The 27,076-nt window shown below is 43.3% G+C and overlaps 1 protein-coding gene across 2 annotated transcripts in view; it reads right to left on the bottom strand.

Moving 5' to 3' along the window:
• The window catches only part of EVA1A (eva-1 homolog A, regulator of programmed cell death), a 201,476-nt gene that overhangs the window by 12,932 nt on the left and 161,468 nt on the right, over window positions 1-27,076 (bottom strand). The gene's annotated exons all lie outside the window — the stretch shown is intronic.

Below are 27,076 nucleotides of genomic sequence, written 5' to 3' on the forward strand. Positions count from 1 at the left end.
GTTTTTTGCACATCTCTGGTCTCTTCTTTGGACCAAAGCATGCCCTAATAACAGGAGTGTTTTCTCCTCCTTACAAGGCCAGTTCTTCAGCTGTACAACCAGGTAAAGAAATCAAAGCTGGTGTAACTATCTCAGTGTACACCCACTGAAGGTGAATCCACACAGAGAATTCACAAATTTCCCCTGTAGGGACAAAGAATGGAGTCATCTATGGAACTGAACCAGTTCTCTTTCTCAGCCACAGCCAACACCTGAGGCTATTTCAGAGCAAAGTGCTTCTCCATACAAAGAGAAGAAATATGTATACAGGTCATTCTCTTCAGAAAGTAGAGGAATTGAGTGATGAAAGACAAAAATAAATTAAAATTTCCACAGGAGAAAGATTTATTTTTCCTGTCAGTGACTATACATTAATGCCTAGCAGACAACCAACAACAGTCTGTGCTTAAGACACAGACTGTTGAGGACTAGGCACAAGTTCAGGAGACCCACATGAGCTTCAAGAGAAGATCTCTGGGATGCCCATGTCCCCTTTCTCCAAGTCTAACACCACCTTCCTCTCTCATTCCAAGCAGGCTGCCCCCTCCCAGTGCCTCAGTTTCCCCGGGGCTCCACTTAGGATCATGCTATCTCTCATCTCCACCCTCACAGGGGCGTGAAGAAGCGCAATTAAAAATGCAAAGCACTTTGAGATGCTTGGCAGAAGCTTGAAGGAGAACTTGGAAAGAGGGCAGCTCTGGATCAGAAAGGAAATTCCTGCCTGCCCCCTGCAGCTAATCAGCTGCCAGACTGGAACAGGAGATTTAATCGCATCCATTAAATTTGCCTGCATCACCCACCACATTACTGGTGGGTGAAGTGATCCAACCACTTTGTTTACATTATGTTTGACTTACTGTCTTTGCTGAGGCAAGGAAAATTGTAACTAGATTTACAGACTGACCTCCTGTATTAGGCTGCCAGGACATCAGCACTGAAGGTCTTGCATTATTAGAAGAGTCATGCTAGGTCAGGAAACAGACAGAAAACCCCTCAGCTTCTGAATATCAAAGAGCTGGCACAGAGGTTTCTAGTGAAATCTGAATTGGCAACAGTTGGAAGGCAGCAAAAAAACACATCCCCTGGTAGGAACCAGACAGGAATGAGGGGGATACCTGTGCCAGGGAAATATCAGAGTCTGGAGAGGGGGTGGGTAGAACAGAGATTATCCTGCAAACCACAGCCAGGGAGAACTGCAGTTCTGGGTGCTGAATTTGAGGCGCGCAAAAGGACGCAGAGCGCATAGGGCTCAGCACTCTCAAAAAATAAAGAGTCCTATTGCTGTATCTCAGACTGAGAACCTGATAAGTATTTAAAAGACACAGGACATTTTCCTTTATAAACTTTTCACCCAAACTGCATCCCAGTAACCTGTTGATAGGCATCCAATGAAGAAAATGAAGCAAAAAGCTTTCATGTTTCAGACTTACTCTTCTTCATAAATATCTCCTTTACCTCTCAGCATTCACGACCATCTCCAGGGCACAAGACAGGCTGGATGAACCTGCATCTTTCATAGAAAAATTGACACTACCCAACACTTAAACTTTTGAGTGAAGCAGGAGAAAGAAACACCATGATCTCTGGGTGCTCCTAAGCATGCCCAGAGAACTGAGATATGGCTTTTCCATCTTGTGCTGTGCCACCACCACCTGAATGCTACCTACAGGACCAGAGGAGGAGTCAGGTAAAGCAAACCATTGCTAAATCAGTCAGCAACAGAAACCCAAGGAAGAGTAGAGATGGAGAAATATTCAAGGAGAAGCATTGATAGAGAGTATGATTGTCACACACCTTATGGAGTAGGGCTGTGCTGTTACCTCTTTGGGATGGTTGAGGATATAAGAACACTATCAGGTAGTCATTTGGTGTCTTAAAACAGAGGTGGCTGTGAGATTCCCAAAAGATGCTTAACACCTGTGACTAGCACACACTTTGGTACTTCCAAAAATTTCAAGAGGTGCTTTTCTTCACATCAGCAACTAGATACCTTTAAAACTCTGGAAGCAACTTAGAGCAGCACAGGATGTCTACAGCACGCAAACTTGGACTTTTCCACTTCAAGGGATCATTTTTCTCTGTGGACTCCATAAACATCTTGAGTACACTTTACCAGGAAAGTCCCATCTTTGCAAAGAATACACAGAGAGATGGCATGCAGCAAGTCTGCTCTTTTTCTAGTTTATGTGATGCTCAGCCGATACACAGCTTTCTTTTGATTTAGAAAGACTGGGAAATGGAAAGCATTTCTCAAGTGTAAAATACCTCACAATTTCCAGTTAGCTCCTGTGTGGCAGCCAACTCCACAAGAAAGATTAAACATCTGGTTCCTTTGAAATGCCCTCCTTAAATTCTCCAGAGAGGAGTGCATCTGACATAAAGCATGGCATGAGTTGAAGCAAAGTGTCAAGGAAAGTTATTTATTATTAAAACCACCAGAAAAGAAGTACCAAGGATTTTAGTTTTATCTCAGTATTAAGCACAGAAATCCTGGCAGGGAAGGGTTGGCACTTGTCCTGCTCCATGCAATCTAGCAGAGAAGTTAAAGCAACTCAGTCAGCAGAATGAGTGATGGATCAAGAGGGGAAGAAACAGCTTCAATAAAAGTGTTCACACACCTCATAGTCAGGAACCCTGCACTTAAAAATGCACATGAGAAATGAGCTTGGATCATCTGCAAAAGAGGAGATGAATTGCTCTGGGGATCTCTAGGGACTTTCAGTCTCTCAGGGGGTAGCAGTCAGCATTGAAATGTGGCTATTTATCCAAATGATAAAATTCTACAGCAGCTTGGGCTGCGCATCCGAGAAACACAGGCAGAGCTGTAACTTTTTAGATGGCAAGCCCTGCTCAGCCACTCACCCTAGAGTTCAACTCAAACATCACCACATGGATTCCATGTCAGCCAGGATTTGATCTGGAGACAAAGTGTCACCATCTCTGTGACACTCCATGAAGGTACCTGCAGAAGTTGGTTCTAGGTTATAAATCTGCAATTCTTTTGGATCAGCAGGTTCATTCCTCTTCCATTACAGGCTTTCAAGTCTTTACATAATCCCTCTGTGTCTGGTTTAAAAGCAATCCCAGCTCCCACTGCTCATCTGTCTGAATCAACATCATGCTAGCAATAATTTATACCAGTTCCCAACCCAAGAGCTGCATTACCCATTTGCAATGAATTAATGGCACCCATCTCATAATAAAACCTCTCCTCTGCTGCCTGGCAGCCTCCCCACACTGCAGAAACAGGGGTGAAGGAAAATCAAAGCCAGAGTGTGCTCTCATGGGCAGAGCAGATCCATCAGAGTCGGCAGGAGCAGCCAGCAGGACAGTGTGAAAAGGCACATGCTGGTGCTGCTGACAGTATCCTTATTTGTACTCGGTGGAGACGCCTTGGAATTTTCACACAAGCAGTTTCTTGTGTGGCCAGAAAAGCCAGGGCTAATGAAAAGAAAAAGTTACTGTGTCTACAAGCAGCAACATTCTGAATTGCAGTGCTAAGAGATGGAAAAGGCCAGTCAATACCTCCTCACTGTTCATTAAGGGCAGAGAATCTCAGACTGGTTTGGGTTGGGAGGGACCTTAAAGACCATCTCGTTCCAAGTCCCCTGTCCTGGCCAGGGACACCTTCACCAAGCCCAGGTTGTTCCAAGCCTCGTCCAACCTGGCCTTGGACACTTCCAGGGATGGGGCAGCCACAGCAACTCTGGGCAACCTGTGCCAGTGCCTCACCACCCTCACAGTCAAGAATTTCTTCCTAATACCCAGTCTAAACCTATTCTTTTTCAGTTTAAAGTCATTCCTCCTTGTCCTGTCATTACATGTCCATGTTCCTCCTCAGGTTTCTTGCAGGCCCTCTTCAGGTATGAAAAGACCATAATGAGATAATTTGCTGTGTTTCCTATGTTGATCTCTCTAGTTTTAAACACTCCACTCTTGGGGGTTCAACCAGTTGCCACAATATATTATTTTCAGAGGAATACTGCTCTTTCTGTGTAATTATTTTCCAGCGTTGCTGAGTGTTTCAATTTAAACACATACATTATTCCCCTAATCCAAACAGTTGATGCTATAGCCCCATATTTTATGGATGGGGAATTGGCTCAGGGACAGAGTTTTGAAAGTGTTTAAATATCAAAATTATTTGTCCAATCTCACAGAAGGAGTCTGTGCCAAAGAAAGGAAACAAGCTCAGCCTTGCACTCAAACCATCCCCCCTTTTTGCTAATTTGATCTTTTGGTGTTTTCTGATGCTTGCTCTGTCCTAAAAAGGCTTAAAGACTTCCACTCCCAGGAAGCAATTATCCCCTGACCTCCATCTTCACTGGTTATACACATCAGTCAGCTGGAGAGGATCAATGAAAGCTCAGTGTTTAAAACACACAGACAAGGGGCTTGTCATTTTCCAGTCCTCTGCTCTATATTCTCCTGTGCATTTGCTCCCAAAGCTCAGCATGATTAAAGCAAATCTGCAAGATCTTCAGCAAACTCTCCTGAGCATGCTTGAAGCAGAGTACAATTTGAACAAAAACATTACTCCCTCACCAAAGAAAATTACAACCAAACCTTTTATCTGGGCACGTTGGGGCCAGGAACTGTTGGTGCTGAACATATTTTTAAAATAATAATAATAATAAAATACTCCTGTGAGTAAACACCCAATATAAACTACTGCATGTTTTTAGAGGTAGCATCTCAGAAGAATTCTTTTTTTGATATTTAAGAATTCACAGAATTCAGCCTGAAATAGGATCATTCATCATTCCAAGTTGTTATAAGAAAGCAATTCCTTAGTACACATGTACATGGCTCTCTCAAACTGCAGAACTAACAGTGGGTTTTGTGCAGTAAAACCTAAATTCACTAAGCAGTCAGTCAACAATACCTATTAAAATAATAGATTTTGGCTGTGCCAGATCATAAAGTATCACAGAACAGTCAGAGAGCAAAAAGGAAAAATCCCATACAAGAGAAGACTCTGTGCCTGGTGACAACAGTAACACCACTGTGTAGCTGGAAACACGGGGCTGGGAAAATGATAATTTGATTAACAAAAATAAATTGAGGCACAGCCTACCCCCTTGGCTTTATCCCAAGGGTCTCAGACATGGCCAAGGAACAAGTTGAAACCTTTTCCAGCTATCCATGCTCCATCTAGCTCAGGGCCTCACATGGAAAGAGGTTTTGCCTCTTCTCATGATCACATGTGTTGTGTCAGACATTCAAAGCCTACCTTCAAGTCCTGCCCTGCCACCAGACATCCTGATTTTTGGTCAGATAAGAGTACAATCACCTGATAGGAGATCATCAGATCCTGCAGCTCTCAAATATCTCCATGAGCCTTGGAAAAGGCTGAGCACCCTTGACATCACCTCTGTACCTAGGCTGCAAAGGCGTGTCATACCATCCTATATTTTATTCAAAGTGAAGGTACAATACCATTTAAACAGGAAGTGTAAATTGTCCCAGGAGGCAACATGAGACATGAAGGGACTTTCTGCAACAGACCATAAATCTGAAAGTTGGGATTTGATCAACAAACTGCCAAGAAAAACGTTCACTATCATTAAAAAAACCCCAAACACCAGATCAGAGATTTAACAAATGCAAGTCATCCAAACCTCAGCTTCCATCTCCTTCAGTTATTTTGAAAAAACATTTTTTCACCCAGCATGGATATGGGCTGCAATCCTGAAACTGAATGCAAAGCCCAAGAGCAAGAGGGAGTTCCTCAGCCTGCTGCAGCCATGTTTTTCATGCATGATGTTCCAAACCACCAATAACAAGGAAGTGACTCATGCCAATTACAGTAAGGCCACTTCCAAGCACCATGCAGAAAGCAAGGAGACTGTCTGGGAAACAAGCTCTGTCACAACCAAAGCCACCTACACCTCCCTGAGCCCACAGCCTGCACCAGGGCCCTCCCTCCAGACTCTGCCCAAAGCAGGAATCTCTCTGTTCTGCTGGTGACTTGGGAGTGGTGGGAAGTGGTATGTCTAACACATCTAAGCTGGGATGTCTAACACAACCCATAAAAACTTTCAGATCACTCTGCCAAGACTCCTCTTGAGACAGCCCAGATACTTTTGCCTTTTACTGTATCTCCTGGCAGCAGCCTGCTAGAGAAGTGTTGTGCAATAAGAATATAAATATAATACAGACAACCCTTTCTCTTATTTGCCCTCCACAGAAAAGGACGTGCTTATCCTTTCCTCATGCAGCTGCAATCAGAGAAGCAATTTCCAAAGTGGAAGCAATTGCAGTCCAGGAACAAAGCCTGTGGAACACAAATTGGCTCAGTCTCACCACTGCTCCCAGTAAAATCTCTCACAGGTGAAAGGCCCAGTGATGCGAGAGACCTTGGGAGATGAAGGAGATTTAGGAAACGGTGCACATCCAACTGAGACTCCACAGGGAAGAGACAAACAGGAGCACCATTCCCTCCCAGGCTCTCCTCCTCCTGCACAGGGCAACAGATTACCCTTTTCTCTGACTCCTCTGGCTTCTGCCTGCCCAGAAATGCAATAACCTTATTAGAAATCCAATTCACCTAATCTGGGAACTCAACCCATGCCCTGTAGGTCCCTAAGGAAGAAGTCCTCCTTAAATAAGCTATGCTCCTAAGCTACTTGTATCATCAACAGTGAAAGGTGGGTGCCTTTGAAAGCCTCCAGGGAAGATTCTGTCTACTTAAATTTAGGAGCCTAATTAGGGATAGTTAATGAATCATAATGTTACCTTTGGATTTATTCTCCTGAGTGTATCTGAGTTGAAATCTTACGAACTGCCTCACATCTTTTACTCAGATATTTTTCTGCTATCTTGAACTTTCCAAATCTGAACTTGAAGCTATAAAACACCTTAATTTCTATCCAGTGATGCATGTGCTCGATCTGTCCACAGGCAGTTTTCCTAGTGCTTTCACAGCCATGAAAGTCAGTTGTTCTTCTTTCATCATCTGAAATGTAATAACAGAATATGAAGCATCTATTGCCAGCAACTCATAAATCTCCTGTTTGATGTGGCTTTTGGTCTCCAAAAGGCACAGGGGAAAGAACTGCATGCGCCAGTCTGCTCCCTACACGTTCTATTTGGAAAGAAAAATGGATCAAAAGGAAGAAAGCCTTGTAAGAGATACCTGCAGATACAAAGAGTTACTTTCATCTGGTAAATTTCTGCCTGCTCCCAACGTCAGGAGAGTTCTGCATTTTCACAAGATAATGCATCTTGAGGAGGATGAGGCTCAAGCTGATTCTTGTGCAAATTCCAGCATGCTCAGCTACATCCCACCATGGCACCTTTGCTGGTAGTACAGCTGCATCTCCTCTCCACCAGGCCCAGAAGAATCATATTAACAAGGAAGTCAGGCTCATTCTGCCAGTCTTCCCTATTTCCCCTCTTTGGGCTGCATTTGTCACATACTTTCATTGGTACTTTGCAAACCAGCCCTGGCTTTCTTAGGCATTTATGGAATATTGTTTGTTGGTTTCTTCAGAGAGACTTATTACAAACTGGAATTTTATGCAGTGCTCTGAATATATCCACTCCACTTTGGATCAGAGTTACACCAGTTTTTGTACTTGGACATACTCCTATTTCTTTTCATCATCTTCACTCATTTTAGTCAAACATTTAACATTGCAAGACTTTAACTGAGTTGGTCAGAGCCTGGTGCTAAAAATGCCAAGGTTGTGCCATTCACTTAAGAGCTGGACTTGGTGATCCTTGTGGGTCCCTTCCAATCCAGAGTACTGGGATTCCTGTTATAATACAGAACTGTTTTGACATTTAGGCTATAGGGCTTGGCAGAAATTCTTTTGTGCTGCTTATCTATTTTTCAGGAAATGTGTGGCACAATACGTGGCTCCCAGGAGAGCACTGATGGAGCAGTGAGTATTGTGTGTTCAAGTGTGGCTGATCCAGAGTCAGGGCATTGCTCATGCGAGGAATTGCTCACCAGCAAGGGAGAGTCTCTGTACTCAGGATGCCAGCCCATACCCAAGTCGTTCCAGCCCTGCAAGTTATCTGGAATCAGCTGAGTCACAACAACCAATTCTGTAAAACCTGGGCCAAAAGGCACTCCCTTAAATCTCAGTGAAAGGTGTACACAAAAACTGTCAGGGAAAGTGGCCCTTGGTGATCTTCATGACTGTGTACCCAAAAGCAGTGTTTGGGTGAGCATTATGTATCACTGTGAGTCACTTAAATGAGAGCCAGGGCAAGGATATCCAAGATAAAGTAGGGAGAAAGGGATGGAGTAAAGGGCCAGAGGTCCTGAAATCCTCTAGAGCTGATGGGAAGCTATGCCAGCCTCCATCAAGCACAGGAGAGGAGCAGCCAGGAAGCAGAACCCAGGCAGGAAAGGAAGGTACCAGGGAAAATAACATCAGCTGCATTGCACTGCCCAAATATTTAATAAAGAATAAGAAGCTTCATCCTTCAGCATCTGAGTCAACAATTAGCCTGGTATGATCCAATCATTATGTTCCAAGAGTTAGGAATATAATTTCTCCTCCAAGACTACTGACCAAGATAGATATTTAGGGGATTTTTCTGTGCCTGGCTCTGAAGCAATGCCACCCACCCAATATCCACTGACCACTGATGGCCTCTGAGACACCAGAAGAGCAATCCAGAAAAGAAACCTAATTCAAAGAGAAACCACAACCAGCACATCTCTGGAAGTTCCCCCATGTTTTGTCTCAGAGTCTGCTGGCAGGTATAGCCTGGAGATTCTTCCATCTGCTCTCCTTGCGTAATTAAAGTGTTGGTAATTAAGGCAACAAAACTATGCTGTGTACAAAAATATTTTCTTTCTATCCAAGTGCTACTTATCCAAAAGTGTGTGCTAGTGCTTTATCAGTTCATCAGCTTTTCCTCTCTGCAATCAAACAGCAGAGAACTAGGCAAAGGGCTAGAAGTTTTTCCCAAAAAGATAGCAGTGTCTTGATAGCAGGAGCTGAGGAATGTCATCAGAAACCAGCTGGTAACCTCTGCCATTAAAGGCAGTGACTTCTTCTGGTCACATGTTTGACTTAGTGTGGCTATTCCCAGGGTCCCATGAAATGCCTAAACTGGAAACCCTACACAGGGAAAGGTTATCAATTGCATTGGAATAAAGATTAGGAGTGAATAAAACTGTGTAAGGCAGCTACAGGACTAAATGCCCTTCAATTATACACAGATGAATGCAGATCAGCATTTACTGAATGAAAACACAGCTTGGTTTGAGACCCAAAACTCAGTGTGGGGACCACTGGCTCCTCAGTGGTTCAGCACTTGGCTTATAGAAACCAGGCTACACTAACAAACTTGAAATCCACAGATCTGTGAACAAAGTGGCAAAACTGTTTTCAATATAAATCCTTCCATTCATATGGTTATAACCTGTGAGACATCCTCCTTTGGGGCTGAGATTTCCTGAGCACAGTGGAAAGTTTGAGGAAAAACCCTATAGATGTTTTTTAATTATGAGTATCAAGCCTCCCCTGTTTTTTCAAAGTACATTTACAGGCAGAACATCTCTAACACACAGCATCAGCTTTAAATAATCTGGCTTGGAGACTGTGAAAAGTTCTTTGCGTGGTTTATGTATTTTATTTTATTTATTTTTCTGTTAGAAAAACACGTAGCATGCATCATCTTGCTTCCATGTATAGCCCAAGGGAGCAGTAAGGACTGCAAGCCCAAATCTTACTACAATTGCTACTGTGAGTAACTGCCAGTTTTGTGAAACAGCAAATTACAGTCACTTTCCTGACCCCACATAAAAGCAAATACACACCATGGAAAACAATGCCAGGGTTTTGTTACAGCCCAGCGAGGATGTTGCTGAGCACCTACCCCACGCTCTTATGCAACTTGCCCTGCAGCTGCAGTCTGGGAGCACTGGGAAGAAACTGTGGGAATACTCAGTACTGGGTTCTGGTGGCAGCTTTCCAGTACTTAATAGTGGGTTGGTTTTTTTTTAAGAGAACACAAGGTTTTTTAAAGTTAAGTGTTTGTTTCTATTAGGCTTCATGAAATGTTCAGCAGGGACATTTCTTGCACACCAGTCTATTCTTTCCCACTCTCCACACATGTTATTAAGATTCATTTATATGAATATCTCAAATGATACCTGGATTCACACTGCCTAATTGAAGGTATTTTACGGGGATGGGAGGGGGTTAATTTGTCCCTCCATCAGTTATACAGACTGGCTTACTAATCCCTCCGTTTGCATGCACCTAAAGCTTGGCAAGACTGAGCTGCAAGCTTGCACATTATGTATGGATATACATTCAGGTATAGAACATTGCTGGGCAAAAAGCTTCTCTCATTTATTCCAAAGTTAACAGAGGTAAAGAATCCTGAATCAAATCCTACCCACCTATTAATACAAAAATTATTCCAGGACTGTCTGGGTCTCTGTTGAGACCCCTCTAGCAGGCTGGCACGTCTCTGAAGACCCTGACTACTTGCAATACTTGACTTACCAGGTTGCCACTGCAGCTAAGCCCCACGGATCATTCTGGGAAGGCCAGCAATGCTCCTCTGCTGGTGGCCTTTGCTAAGCACTGCCCAGTTTCTGCCTGTTTGGGTAGCAAGGCCCATCCACTGCCATTGCTCCCCTTCCAAAATTACTGAATTCAATCAGTTAAAACATGTAAATGGAGACACATCTTATCCTGCCACGTGTTTGAAAGTGTTTCTTATCACATATTCCAAAGGAAATGCACGTTGCTAACTCAGCCAAGGAACTCCATACTGTAGGACCTCTATTTTTAGGCTTCCTTTTTGGGACTCTTTGAAAAAACATGACTTTAACACATACCTTTGCTGCTAGCAACTTGAACCCAGGGCAGAGCCTTTATCTGGCATGCACTCAGTTTAAGGTGCCACTTCAAGTGGAATGTAATGCTCTGTACTGCAGTATTTGTTCCCTCCACTGGATATCTTGAGCCCACCAACCCTGATATCTTATCATCAGATAAAAGGATTAATCCCGCACAAAGAGGCTGTGAGCACCTTTTGAACAAGCAAACCTTTAACAAACAAATTTCCTGTGTGGGGGGATAGACAGGGATGGTTTATGAGACCCTGTAAACAGCTGAGAAACTCATAAATATAGTCCTTCAAAGTACCTCCGTCCCATGCTGGGATGACCCCTCCTCATACCACAGGAGCCACTGTCCATCTCTGTAAGGACACAGGCTGCAGGATTGGCTCAGCTCACAAATTGGAGCTGCCAAAGGAAAATTAATCCCTATCAATGCAGCTGCACAGGATAAAATCTACCTCACAACCTGCTTGGGTTATAGTGACAAGATGTTATTAATTGCAATTCCAATAACCATCCACATTACCTAAAATCTGAAGTAATCCACCTTAATTACCTTAACTCTAATAACTGCATGGGATCATAGCAGCTGAAGGAGAAAAACAGTTGTTAACTTGTTGACTGCCAGATGCAGACTGCTGATATGAGATATATCAAATATTATAGTATTAAAACTGACCTCAGCTTGGCAGGAGAAGGCTGTGATTCATGCCCATAACTCCTGGGCACAGGGGGAATACAACAAATAATTGAACGAGGATCAAAGCATTGGCTGTTTCAGTGGAATAAGACAGGAGATTATTCATTCTCATTTACACTGGGGTAAACCTCCTTCCTAACTTTCTCCTAGTTCAGCAAGAACTGCAGCAAGTCCACTCTACAAGTCTGTTGTATCACTGCCTTCTTTAGACCTCTACCATTCCATTAACATCAATGTTACAGTAGAGGGTGAGAACTGGATCACTGTTCTGGCTGGTCTGAGCTTTCCACCTTTGAGCTGATTCAGACTTTTCTCTGTGATAAAATAAAGAACCTATCTTAAAAATCTGTATTTTTTAACAAATCTTGCATCAAAGCTATTTTTTTTTCACCCATGAGCAAATAACTCACTTCCAATTACATTCCAGGTAATGGAAAGTCTAAGACAAATAAAGTTGAAAGTGGGGCTTATTGTGAAAGTGGCACACTAATTACAAACACTGTATGGAGAGGAAATGGCATCTTTGTGCTTGTACAGCAGCTGGTGAAAGGAACTGCCTGCCCATTTCCCAACAGCAACCCAAACTCTGGAAGCACCAAAGTACCAGTTTGCAGACAAGTTTCACAGAGCTGGAAATTGAAATCCATCTTCAGACTGGTCTCCCTACAGCAGGATGATAAAAGGAGTGAAATGGCTGGGACATTATTCAAACTCAGGCATCTAATGGGACATATGAGCAGTAACTCTGATCTCTCACTTGTTTCCCAGGCTCTTCCAAGGGGAATCACAGCAGTTTGCACTGCAGGGTCTTGCACCAAGCCTCATGCAGCTTGTACCACCCTGTAAATCTGCAGTGATGGGACTGAAAGGAAAGAAGTGAGATGAATGGTCAGATGACTCTTCAAATAATTATAAAATGGTTTGGCTTGGAAGGGACCTTTAAAGGTTACCTAATACAAATCCCTGGAATGAGCATGGACATGTACTTGACCTTGAAGACCCAGCCTCCCTGTTTCCCTGCAGGCCAAGCAGGCAGTGAAGTGGCTGGTGCTGCTTGTTATGCATGAAGACGTCCACTCTCACATTTTGTATTTCCCCAGACCGTCTTCAGAGGCAGAAAATATTCTACCTCAGTGGTGTCTTGATGTCATCTGAGGATGTGTTTTGTTAGCTTCTCCTGAAAAGTCAGAGACTAAATACCCAATACCTACAATTATCTACAGTTAACACACACCTGGCTGAGGAGGAAGGGGGATGCTGTGATCTGAAAAGGAGCCCACACATAGGAGTGATGACCCTACTCACATCAGCAGACCCTGGCCTTCAAGCAAAGGATGCCTGAAATCATCCCACAATCACAGAAGCATCAAGATTGGAAAGGACTTTCAAGATTAATTAGTCCAACCATCAACCCAGCCCCACCATAATCACCCCCAAAACATATCCACATCCAGACACCTCTTGGACACTTCCAGAGAGTGATTCCACCACCTCCCTGGGCAACTTATTCCAATGCCCAACTGTCTTTCAGTGAATTTTTTTTTCTATTATCTAATCCAAACCTCCCCTGGTGCAAGTGAAAGTCACTTCTTCTTGTCCTTTCACTTGAGACGTGGTAGAAAAGATTGGCCCTCACCTGGCTACAACCTCCTTTCATGGAATTGTAGGGAGCAGTGAGGTCCTCTCTGAGCTTTCACACTAAGCATCCCCAGCTCCCTCAGCCACTCCTCATAAGAAGTTTTCTAGACCCTTCACCAGCTTCATTGCCATAAACAATGAGGAAACCTGGGAAGGAAAATGTGTGTGGTCCTTCCAGCATTCTGTTTAGACCTGTGAAGATTTTGTGATAGATAAAATAAGGATCACCTGATCCTTGAAACTGTTTACAATGACACAAAGAGCATTAACCTCCACTCTTATATGTTCTGGAAGAGGTAAACTGTGGTTGCTGTGATGCAAGAAAATTAAACACACCATTCACCTGGTACAGTGTGACCTTTGTGTCATTAAACTGTCTTCACACTCAAAACAAGGTGACTCCATCCAAAATGCCTGCTGGGAAGAGCATGTGGTCCCTGCTGACTTCTAAGCCATGTCCAGACTTTGCAACATAAAAGGTCATTTCTGTAATGCAGCAGGAGGTCCACAGAGTTCCAGTGTCATGGATCATAAAATTATGGAATCATAAATAGCTTGGGCTGAAACAAACCCTGAAGACCACCTAGTTCCATGGCAGGGATGCCACCCATTAGATCAAGTTGCCAGGGCACCACCAGCCTCACCAAGGTGTCAAGAGCTGGGCTTTGGCACAATTTTGTTCATCAGTACAGAAGTGCTCAGTGAAGTCCAGAGGTCAAACACAAAGACTAAGCAGCTGCCCAAGCCTGGGAGGTCACTGCTGCTCCTCAGGGCTCAGAGCATGTGGGACATCACAGGTCTGTGGCAGCACAACAGACAGAGGACCCAGTGGTGACCTGGAGATGTGTCAGGCCAAGCAAAGAGCTGAATTTGCTGCCTGTCCACAGCCAAGAAAGCTGGAAGAGCCCTGTGGGACTGTACCCAGACACAGGGCCGTGACACTTATTCAGCTCAGGGACGTTATCAGCTGTGTGTTATCTGAATGGACAGCCCTTTAGAAACACCGAATGCTGAACTGCTCCACAGGCAAAGAACAGGGCTGAAAAAATTTTGCCTGGACTCATCTGAACTGTGCCTGCACATGTTCCAGCCACATCTGTGGCAAAAATACTGTTTGTGTACAGATGTACCTGCTCAAACAGCCCATCTGTGCTGCACCATCTGCCCTCATGGAGCAGGACACATCCCTTCCACTTGTCAGAGCTCCATGGAGAGCAGCTCTCAGCCTCCTCCAAGGATGAAGGGATTGAACTCAGCCAACCCAAGCTGAACACTCTTATCAAACCACTTTTATCAAACCACTTTGTTAGCACAGCATGGAGCTGCCATTGCCCAGAAACAGGAAGGAAATGCATTACCACATCTTTCCCTAATGCCCTCTTGTCCTGTTAAACACAAAGAACACACAGGTTCTGTGAGAGAGTTCAGCAGGCTCATGTGATTGCAAAAGGATTTCATACTGGACATCTCATCCATCAGGAACACCAGCAGCGTTTGAGAGAAAGATGGTGGGATAAAATAGTCTCCTGGGTCAAATTCAAGCCATAAATGTTGTTCCAATTTATGCCAAAGGGAAGTCTTTGACTTTTATTCTTTCCATATCTCAGTTAAATGATGCAAATGACAGAGAACTAAAATAGATGATAGATGCACAGCTAAACCTCCCCCTTGTTCTTGGGTTCCCAAGATTTCTCTTGTAAATGGCACTACAACCACTCTGTAAAACTACAGTGTAACATACTCTTAAGCCCTGCTTGTATCAATCATTTGATTTCATGAGCAAAGATTGCTTCCCATTAATGTTTTTTTTTCCTGTGATAGAACCAACTGTAGAGACAAAAGATAACTTCCTATTCTCATACTCTCAGCCCACAAACATTTCCATCTAGACAAGGCTTCAGAGCCACACTTGGACACAATGAACCATGAGTGCATTTTTCCAAAAATGTGATGTTATAGTCAGATATTAAAAATCCTCTTCCCTCTCAGTTTGACTGAGTGAAAACAAAAGTCCATTTCCTGATGGAGATCCCTCAGGCCAACACTTTGAGCTCTTGAAAGAAGAATGCCCTGCCTAAAGAGGGTAGATTTAGATTGGACACTAGGAAGAAATTCTTGACTGCAAGGGTGATGAAGCCCTGGCACAGGTTGCCCTGAGAAGTTTTTGATGCCCTATCCCTGGAAGTGTCCAAGGCCAGGTTGGACAGGGTTTGGAGCAGCCTGGGATTGTAGAAGGTGTCCCTGCCCAGGGCAGGGGGCTGCAATGAGATGATCTTTAAGGTCCCTTCCAACACAAAACACTTTATGATTCCATGATGCAATGATGTTTTGATCTCTTACAGACATGTTTTGCATTCATTTTCTTGTACTTCTATTGTTATTTATCAGGTGTTTTTCAGCACAAAAGACCCTGTTTGTACTCTCAATCAAAAAAAAAAAAAAAAAACAAACAAAAAAAAAAAAAAAAAAAAAAAAAAAACCAAAAACAGAGGAAACAGTCCTAGAGAAATAAGTCCCTGTCACCACTGAGCATGTGGAGCAGACATAAAGCTCTAGCAAGGTGATTACCCACAGACACAACAAACTGCATCCTCTTACTTCCAAAACAGGCAGAGAGATTACAAGAATTGCAGCTCGCCTGAGACAGAAACTTTCCACCCAAGCTAAATACAGGTACAGCTTACCATGGCTGTGCTCCCAGGCTTGGCTCCAACTCTGGAGAGCACAAACTCCTCTTAGAATTAATTATTAATGGAAGTCTTGCCAAAGACACCTTGACAAAAAGCTCAATAGGATGTCTTACACTGGCTTCTGCTCACATTGGCACATGAACACGGATGGACACAAGCCACCATGAAAGATGGACAATCAGGAGAGGGATTAAAAGCTGGCTGTGATATTAGTCCTGACCCAGCCTTCTTCTCCTCTGTTCTGTGCTCCAGCTTTAGCACTAATGGCAGGAAAGAGCTGTAAAAATACTTCTGATAAATGTGAGCTTTAATTAAACTAAGCACTTTTAATTATTTGATTAGGAATAATTTTATTTTTACAAATATAAGGAAAATTCAAAACAGTTGAGCCCTTCTACATCCATAGGGTAGAAGTGACCACTGTGGCATTTGAACAGAGTTTGCTGAGGTTTCTGATGGCCAGTGATGCCCAGATGATTTTTTGCCTTTTCTATACCTTTTATATAACTTCTGTGTATCCTCAGTATTCTTAGCATGCATACCTGTAATTCCTTAAGTCTGATAATTCAGCATAGCCCTAGTATTTGGTGAGGCCAGGAGACCGAACATCCTAAAGAACTCATAGTAGGAGGCTGGAAAAACCTATGCTACCTTGGGAAACTAAGGTGCTCTCTAGAACATATCCTGTAAACAAGAGATTTGGCCCATCCAGGGGAGAATTCCTCAGATTGGGGAATATCACACCCTTCATCCAGGCCTCCCATTGGGGCATCCTTGTTAGAAATGCTTATTTGCAGGGTCTATAAATTGTATACACAAGCTATTGTGTGTGTGTATTGCAGCACATCCCACCTGGCAAAGTGGTGCACCATAAGGATCCTTGTTAAAACACTGAGGTAAAAACCCCTTATCCCTTATCCCCTTATTCCTTATCCCCTTATTCCTTATCCCCTTATCCCTTACCTGTGTCTGCCTCTCAATTTTCTAAGACCAGGAAAAGGCATCACCAGGCCAGAGTGAACCAGACCACATCCTGGCCTCTTGGGAGGAATGTTTGGATACAGGAATTGCTCTTTTCCCCAGGACACAACCAGTCAGGCATCAACAGATTGGGATTCAAGCACTACAGAGATGTCAGTCAAAAAATATGCCGAAAAGGCAAAAGATTATGTCTGAGTGATGAATTAAGTGAAATGAACGTGCTACCCTTGTTTCAGCAGTCAGCAGGAAAAATCACAATTACCAACAAGTCTAAAAGGAAGACTTGTTGGCTGTCATGGTTTGAATACCAAAAACATAATGAATGTCCCCTCTCCCTTGGGATTGCATGGGTCTTGTAGCCAGACATGGTCCTTCCAAAGCAAGCTTGTGACAGGGAGGTGATGTGTGAAGCTGACATGGCTGAGACTGTGTGATTTCTGCTGCCAACCAGTGCATATCCACCCCAGGCTACAGGGCTGTCAGCTCCACAGCCTTCACTAGTCCCCATTTGTAAGTCAAATGCTGAATGTTATAAACTGTTACAGACTGGTCCTGTGTGGCTGCCTGCAACAGACTCAGCGAATGTAGCAAAGAATACAAGGCAGTGACCCAAAAAAACCCAAGTAAATTTGATTTCTATATTAGATTAGAAGATTCATTCAAGTGCCATACATGCACTACCACCAAATCTGATTGAATGTATCCTCTGTCAAGAAGAAAATATTTCCTTTTAAAGTCTTCAGACAGCCTTGGTCCATAGCTGACAATTACCAACTGTTCCTCCTCAAAAATGAACCCAACCAAAACATCTCCCAAATACATGGTACATTGAATCTACAGGCATGTTAACCCCAGCCACCAGGTCTTAGAGGTGCACCGGCTCACACCACAAGTGCTGTCAGCTTTCAGAGCAACCACAAAAGATGGGGTAAGAGCTAGCACCCCACCTGTCTGGGCACTCCCAGCTGAGTGTTTGGATACTTGGCCAAAGCACTTGGAGCACAGCACAGACTTTTGTCATGAGTTTAGAAGAAGTTTTTAACACTGGATTTCTTGTGTGATTCAATTGCTGCATCAGCGCAGGCTTCAGCTGAGCGACATGCTGTTCTGCCAGGATGGAGCTCCAGCGCATCCTACAGAGCTCAGCTGCAGGGCCCTCCCAGCACTGAGCTCCCTGCTGTGCTGGCACTGCTGCTGTAGGTCCTCCTTGCAAACTGAGGAGGCCCAGGGCATCGGTCCAAGCACAGCAAATGATCATTTGTACTCTTTAAATGTTCAAACAGTCCTCAACAGCAACTTGGCCCATACCAGCTAGCACTCTCCCCAGTCACAACTGGCTGTAGACAGGATCATTGCCCTCGGGCAGTCAGGATATGTGTGACTGCCCTGTTTTGAAGGAAAAACATCTGGCTAGATGCAAGTCCTGCTGTGCTACTCATCCCTAGGACAAGAGAGGCTATGCCACATTTTATTTCACAGGACAAGTGCAGTCCCTGTGCTCTGAGCAGTGCCTGTTCATCACCATTCATTAACACCTAACTCCAGGAGTTTTGGTAAGGAGTAAGACCCCCAGCACAGATGCCCATACCTTCCCATTTGCACAGGAGAGAGCATGCCAGAGCCTGAGCTGATTTAAATTGTCCTGAGAAATCTGGCAGGGACTCCTGTGCTGTAGAGTGAAGCCAGCTGGAACGTAAGGCTTTCCACTCCACACTCTGCACCCAGCCAAAAATCACATGTGGGTAGCGTCACCGAAAACCAAACACCTTCTCCTGTCCTGCCTCAAGCTCTGTGTGAAAACAAACATTCGCCTTCACAGTTGGAAAACTCATATTTCAAGGTAAAGTTTTGTGCTTCAGGAAAAAACATCCCAAAGTGAAAGAGCAGCATTAGCTTTGGCACTGCTGAGGAGAAGTCCACGGAGAGTTCGACTGGCAAACAGTCAGAGGAGAAGCAGAGCAAATCCTGGCCCTCTGAACAGCACACTGCGTGGGTTTGGGAAAGTCACTAGTTCAGCCTGAGGCAATTGCAAATTAGAGCTGAGTGTCACAGAGAAGCAGGGCTGGATATGAGTTTGCTGGGCCATCTAGTCTACCCTTCTAGACCTGTAGCAGGATCCCATCTGGCTCACTTTAAAAGACCCTCAGTGATGTGTAGACCCAGTGACAACCATTCAGACTTTTCCAGAACATCTCTCTTTTCACCTCTATAACATTTTTTTGAATACAGAGCTCGAATTCCTTTGCTACACTTTATGCTCTTATGTGGGGTGCAGAGGTTCAGGGACATCACACCATATCTAATATGATCTAGTGAAGTCAAATTTATTATTCCTAAAAAGACTATATTTATAAGTCTCTACTGTCTACGTGTCTCTAGCTAATACATGATTGGTTAATCCTAGCTGTTCACACGTCTAAAATAGAATGCTGATTGGATCATCTAATTTTTTCACGCCTCTTGCTGTGATTCTTTGGCCCACCCATGGCTCACTTTCCCAAGCTTGCTGACAAACTTGCTGAGTCCTGATGATTCTTCTTCTTGTATCTTTTTCAAGGATATACTGACCTCATTTCTGAATATGTCCATTATTCATTGTTTGTGAACATGTCTGTTGTCCATTAGTACAAACAGGCTGGATTGTGCATCGGCTGAATATGGCTATTGTCTTACAAAAACTCCCCAACCTGCAAAATACCTTCAACACTCTTAGTCTCTCATGCAAGGTGATCAATAGGCCATCTCCACATCTCTGCCACAGACTTTAATGTGTCTGAAAAATCCTAACTTACTCACTTCCCAGACTTCTAATTTTAGATTAAATAACTGCAAATTAAGATTCATTTTACAAATGTACCCAAAGGCAAAAATAAGACTGATGTTCTCTCTGGAACCACATAAACATAGTTTAAGGGGGTTTCTCCTCCAAAATGTTTATAATTGACAGAAAATCAAGGGAAGATGAAGGCAAAAAGGTCAAAGAAATCTATTATTCCTATTTTAAAGGTAGGAACTTGGTACAGAGAGACACGTGTTTAGTCTTTTTGAGAAGTCCCATAGCTGCAAAGGAGTTTACAGAGGGCTTAATATCTAACCAAATTATTGCATTTGAAAATGGGGTTATTTCTGCTTCTACTGAGCTGCTAGATAAACTATTTTGAATTACAACCTGAAGATGTAGGAATGTTCGTGACAGATCTGGGAAACACAAACCAGATCCTCCAAGAGCCCCTCCAAAGCCCTAATCTCAAAACCATTCTTCCTTGTGGGTGAAGCAGAGATGATTAATGGCATTTTTCAAAGCTCTCCAAAGATCATATTTTTTCTACAGGAGCTTGAGACAAAATGATCATTACTTGCCTGACACTTACATGCAAGGCAAACCCTAACAATGAATACAAGTTGAAGAGATTCTGCATATCAAATTTACTGTACATGCAAATTACCTTCAGGTAGAAACATTAATAATTGTCTGAATGGTAAAATTTGGGATTTTCCAAAAAGACCTTCTGAGGTTTTACATGCATTCCTTATTGTCCAATTTCTTCACTGAGCAATCACCATTTGAATTTTTTTTTTTTTTTACATTAGCACACACATAAATTCCCTGCTTTTGCCATTTTATGCTTTAGCAACATTTTACATTCCCTGGACTGCCATGGTTTCAAATTCAAATAACTCACACAGGAGAGGCAAATATAATTCCAGCATATCCACAGAATACCAGACTGTTTATGCCAATCTGGAGCAATATTAGAATTTATTAGACCCTGAATATATTGTAATAAATGTAAAGTTAATGCTAATGAACAACAACAAAATAGCAAACCAGTAACAAAAACAAAACAAAACAAAACAAAAAAAAAAAAAAACAGGGAACAGAATGCTTCTAAATAAATATAAACACTACATAGTTGATTTTGTGGTGGGGTAGGAAGTTGCATGTGAGGATAGAGTTAGACAAACAACTTTATGAAAAAATCTGGTCCTAAAAGAACCTCAGGGGAAGCAATAAATCTTGAATTGTTCAGATATGAAATATCCAAATAGAAAATCTGTTGCTGGTCATTAGCCACAGGGTGTGCTTGGGTTGATGACCTCAGCCTGCTCGTGCCCACACAACCGTGGCAGCAAACCAGCAGAACAGCAGAGCAGCAGGCCAGGAGCAGAGTCATACCCTAAAGGATGGAGTTTTGCCTCACTGAAAGGGTGGTCAGGCATTGGAACAGGCTGCTCATGGAGATGGTAAAATCATTCCTGGAAGTGTTACAAAAGGTGTGGAGATGGCACTCAGGGATATGGTTTAGTGGCGAACACAGTGGTGCTGGTTTAACAGATCTCAGGGATCTTTCCCAGTTTTAATGACTTTATTATTCTTGCAGTCCTTTTGCTTTAACTGGAAAAAAGATGACTGAAGACACAGGGATGAGTTTGTTGTGTTGATGCCTTAAGATTTCAGCCTTTATATTTTTCAAATCCTGTGCTGCATTAGTGCATAACTGTAAACTTCAGTGTTAACTACTGTCTTCCCACTTTGGTCAGGCAAAAGAATTGCTGTGGGCCTGGAACCCAAGGACATCCTACAGCCTCAGGCTCCAAAAAGCATAAACAAAAATGAATTGGGAGGAGCAAACCGGGGGAATATGACTTCATAACATGAAGCTGTAATTGGAGAATTAACCCCTGATATGCAAATAGACCAAATTTATATCTATCTGAAAAATTCATGACCATCATCCATATTGGGTGTAGCCCCTCTCAGAGGCTTCTGACTGCCCAAGGTGTACTATTGAAGGGCTTTAATAAATACCCACTTTATTCACTTTGTTCAGCCTCTGTTCTAGGTAGCCACTCCAAGGCATCAATGTGATTCAAGACCTGAAAAAATGCTTTGTGCTGGAAAATGGAAAGAGAGTACTGTTTACAGTATCAACATGGAGTCTGTGAAAGATGCCTTGATGTATGAAGAGAAGGAAACTGCCAGCTTCCAGTGAACTTATCAGTCATAGCACAGTCCCCAAATTATAGAAACACTGCACGTCTTAAGCAGTCAGCATCACTAATCTTTACTATCACTGCCACAAGGTGCCTTGTCCTTCTTGTGGGTTCTCCAGACAAGGTCTAAACCCCAAGATGGGATGTGTTTATTGTACTGAGATTAGTATAAAGGTACATGGATAAGATGTAATTCGATTTGTCTGTATTACATCATGTTGGATGATCCCATGGTCTCTTCTGGCTTTTAAACTCCACAAATGAGCCCATGACCTTTATAAAGCACTGGATGTACTGAAGATATTTAAATGTATGTGTAATGAGTTTCCCATTATGCTAAAGCATGCATCTTCAACTCCGCTTCTAACATCATTCAACCTCATGTTTTTCCAAACATGAACTATACTCCTTGTACTTTCAGCTTCTGCATTACTATTGCTATTTATGTGCACACAAAGATAGTGTTTCCTGTGATCTCAGCACCATCAGACTCCTTTCTTTTCTGCTAGAATTGTCTGGTCCCCTCCCAGCTCTTCCCCTCATTCTCACGCAGCCAACACTCTTTCTTCTCCTGCTCCCCTGAGCTGGTTCCACCCTGCTGTCCCTAAGGAATTTCCCAAATTAGACATCACCTCTTAAACTCTCTGTCTTGCTTTGGGCCAGTCCTCCAGGAACCATCTTTCTCCCAGTACACTTAGGGATGACCCCTCCTTAGCTTTTAATCTTCTCTCTTTTCCCACCCAGACCTCCCAGACAGACAATTTAGGGCATTTTGCACCAGTTGCGCTGTATCCATGTCCATGTGTACAGTGGTAGCTGAATATGACTGTAGGGTAAGAGTTCAAAGCTCTTTAATTGTGGTTCAAACAAAAACATCTAATTTGAAACCAAACTGGGCCAAAGCTAAAGGCTGAGGTTTCCACTATGCAGAGGGAAAGGCTATACAACCATCTCAGCATTTGTCCTGTTTCCCAACATCCTATATGCTGCCTGCTGCAAATCCCTGAGGGACCCAGTCTGCCCTGCAGCTGATCCAGTTTGGAGCAGGAGGTAGGACCAGAGCCCTTCAGGGCTCCCTCCCAACCTGAATTACCATATGGCAAGTGATCCTATGATCCTATTTCATTGCCTGTTTTTGATGGAATTTTGCCTGCAGCCACTTGCAAGAATCAGGGTTTATTTTACCTGGTTTGGCTCTGGGTTTGTTTCTGTTCCAACACTGTGGATCACATGCTTAGAGGATGAAAAATAAATTCGCAAAAATGCAGGAAGGTCTACCTGACCAGGCATAGCATTTAAAGTAGGCAATGGACTCTTATGCATAGTTCTCTCTCCAAGATGAGCTAATAAGACCCTCTAACCTAAATAAAGGCATTTTGCATGTGTTTATTTCATGTTGATGCTCATTTCTCACATTCCTGACTCCTGAAGACTACTTAAAACACTCCTGCACTTGCATCTGCCCCATGGAGACAACGTGTAAGTCAGTGTGTCTCACCCTGCCACCTCTAAAAGCTGTCCTGAGGCCCCTCAGACCCAGAGCCCTGTTTTTTCACTGCCCTGTTGTTTCCCTTCTTGCAGAGGGAATGGTTAATGGCAATCACATGTGAGAGGGGGTGTGTAATGTTCCCCCCCAGCTCAGGCCTGCCTGGGATTTATCACCCTCCACTTCCTGGCACTCAAGGCAGCCCAACATCTGGTTGTGACTAGTGCCCCATTTTGGCCTCTTTCCTTTTCTGAGAGCACAGCAATGAGAGAAGGGGCAAACCACCCCACACTGTGCTGGGACACTCTTCCCAAAAGCAAGTGGGGAGCCACTTTCAGCAATGTGCAGCTACAAAACACAGTCTGTTTAATTCCTGTTTACAGCTTTATATGACCAGACTCTGCTCGATGTCCTGCTGACACTCAAGATGTGGTTTGCAAGGCAGTCAGGAATGGCTTGTTAAGGAAAAGTTATTTTTATGCTCTTCACCTTTAAAAATTTGAGGAGCTTCCCAGCCTGCTTTCACAGCATGCATATGGCTTGGAAAATAACAACCGACATGGTAGAGGGTTAGATCAGAATGCCCATTTTCACTGTCCAACTCAAACATCCTAATTATCATGAAATCTAAATTCAAGATGATGATGAGCAATTCAGAGAATTGCCAGAGGCTTAGGGCTTGGCTCGTAACATCGTTAACAGCAAAAAAGAATAACTGATTCTATGCTGGAAACCTGTAACAAGCAGACCTCATAATTGCCAATCAATCAGAAGTGTGAAAAAATCAACCCTTAATCAACATCATGGAGCTGGTAAATCTTGAGGGTGGGCCAGTTCCTGTTGGAGCTGCTAAGGACATTTCAGAAAGTTTTTAATTGGCAATGATCAATGTGAAGACTTAAGAGAGACCTGTCTGTGAACTTTCAGAAGTATCATCTGGGAAAAAAACCAAATATCCCAATACACTTCCACCCTGCTCCATGATGTAATTCCCATGGTAGTTCATATGCCTCATTAAAGGTGCTTGTGTGACAGAGCAGGTGCTGGTTCATAGGCCCATTTCAGGACCATTGCTGCACAAAGCCAGAAGAAAAGCAGTTTCATCTCTAGTCTGGAGACCTGAAATGGCCTCTCAAGGCAAGAACTGACAATGCTGACAGCTCCAGTACAAGAAATGACAGCCTGGGAACAGCAGGCCAGTGACTGAGGGTACCTTTAACACACCTGAACTCCAAACAGAAACCACTCTTCTGATGAAACGTTTCCCAGTGAGATATCCCTTCTAGCTCAGGGAGAGTTGTTCTCTGTTTCACATTTTGACTTTGAACGCTTCCCCAGGCCACCCTCCTGACCTGACAGAAACACTTCAGAACAACAAGCTTGGAATCCAAGCAACAGAGCAAGAAGCAATGGGCAGAAACTGATGCCCAGGAAGTACCACAGGGATATGAAGAATTTCTCTCCTGTGCAGTGACCAAGCCCTGGAACAGGTTACTTCTGGCTACTGGAGATATTAGAGACCCATCAGGACACGATGATCAACTCACTGAGGTCTCTTCCAACTTGATCCTGTGATTCTATGATATCTACAAAAGAGAGTTGCAAAGAAATCTGGTGTATAAAACAAACTAAAAAGCACTCAAAGTATGTTAACAGGAGTCCACAGAATCATGTAAAAGTTTGGGTTGGAAGAGACCTTAAAAATCACCTAAATCCAACCCCCCTAACATGGGGGCTGAGGTCAAGTTGCTCAAAGCCCCATCCAACCTTACCTTGAACACTTCCAACAATGGGGCATCCACATCTCTGGGCAACCAGGTCCAGTGTATCACCACCCTCATAAGAGATTTTTTTTTCCTTATACCTAATCCCATCCTACCCTCTTTCAGCTTAAAATCATTTTCCATTGTCCTGTCCATGGATCTTGGAAAAAACTCTTTCTGTCTCTGTTTTTAATGCTGCAAGTCCACATTGCTGGCTCACATCCAGTTTTCATCCCCACATCTTTCTCCACAGGGCTGCTCTCAATCCCTTCACCCCCTAGTCATTAATGATACTGGAGATTACGCAAGTGCAGGACCTGGAACTTGGCCTCGCTGAAGTTCATGGAGACTGCCAAGGTCCCTTTTGACGGCATCCCTGCCCTCAAGCTCATCAGCTGCATTGCTCATCTTGGTATCATCCACTGGCTGACAAAAACCAGGCACAATATGCAACATGTCTGGTGTGGGACTCTGTGGTCACCAATGGCTTTTAACAAGAAGAAATGCTTCTGCTAATCAGTATTTGCATCATTCAAAGTACCAAATGTTAGCTCCACTACAGAAGGGATAGAAACCTGTGTTGAGACTAAGCATACAGAAATGTCAGGCTTCATCTTTATCTTGACTTTTTAATATTAATAATTAATGTGAACTGGTCCAACATCAGGCTTCATCCAATATCAGTCTGAGATTAAAAGATTAGTTTAAACTAGATGATGAAATCCCCTATGTCACTAACAGGTGGAGGCAATTCACCTTCCCAAGGCAATTCAACCCATCCTGCAATAGGTGCTATTGATTCTTGGCCTGACTGATTCTTTGAAGTCATCTACCCTTCTCCATCACCTAGAAAAGTAAGTGTTCACCAAAAGAGTAAAGCAAATTAAGAGTCTATTGTTGCCAGAAAGAAAGGCTCAACTTACCCTCAACTCTGTCCTGCTTTTCTCTCCTTCTGATTCCCTCCCTTTGCCTACTTCTAGCTATCCCCACATCCACACTTGATCTCTTCCCCTGCCCAGTCTAAAGCAAGCTGGTTTTACTTGCAAATCCAAGCAGTCACTTTTTTGCCTTTTTAATTTTCTGCCATTTCAGTGACTTGAATGAGCCAATTTAGCAAACAGTTGGCAGGAGCAATCAGCCAGGTTTGTCCTGCTTTTGTGCTCGAGAGTTTGTAATTAGCACCAGTCATGGCATGAAGCACATGTGTAAGCATCCTTGTATATTCAGCTGGCACAGAATAAATTTAATGAGTCAAAAATCCAAACAACAAACTTGTCTTTCTCTTCCTCCACACCATAAATCAGATATCAATGAAAAAAAATTTATTTTGAAGACAAATCCATGGCTCACAAAGTGCTAAGCCTCAATCACAAAAGAACCTTTGTTCAAACAAATTCAGCCACATGTGAATGGTCGTGAAACTCACCTATGTGCAAGTATTAGCATCTGGACTTAGAAACAAACCTGGCAGAAGCACAAGGGGAAGGAGACCTTGCAAATAAATGAAAATGTTATTGGACTATTCTGTGCCTTTACATACAATGTAAGGGTTCTGCAGCCTCTATGTCTCTGCTTATAAATAAGACAGGTCAAGGCTCATTCTCTGACCCCCAGGGCAACAGGCACAGCACAGATTGTGTCCATATGGCTAAACTTTCTCCCTTACACCCTTCCACATGGTATGGCTTCATTCCTATTGCTCACAGGAAAGAACCATGCTGGCTCCCAAACCATGAGTGGATGAAGGTTGCAGGGGGCAAAGCCAGGGCAAAGAGCACAGAAACAATTAAACCATTTGGATGATGCTTGAACCCACACCTTGGACCTGTGCAGTTTGCTGATATGGATGCAGCCAGTGAGAGCGGTCAGAAACACAGGCAAAAAGCTTGTGTCTGTATATTTTTAATGAATAGTTTGATCAGAAGTGAGCTAAAGTCAGAATCTGTGATGCAAACAACATAG

Source organism: Ammospiza nelsoni, chromosome 3, assembly GCF_027579445.1.
Source record: "Ammospiza nelsoni isolate bAmmNel1 chromosome 3, bAmmNel1.pri, whole genome shotgun sequence".
Classification (NCBI taxonomy): Eukaryota; Metazoa; Chordata; class Aves; order Passeriformes; family Passerellidae; genus Ammospiza; species Ammospiza nelsoni.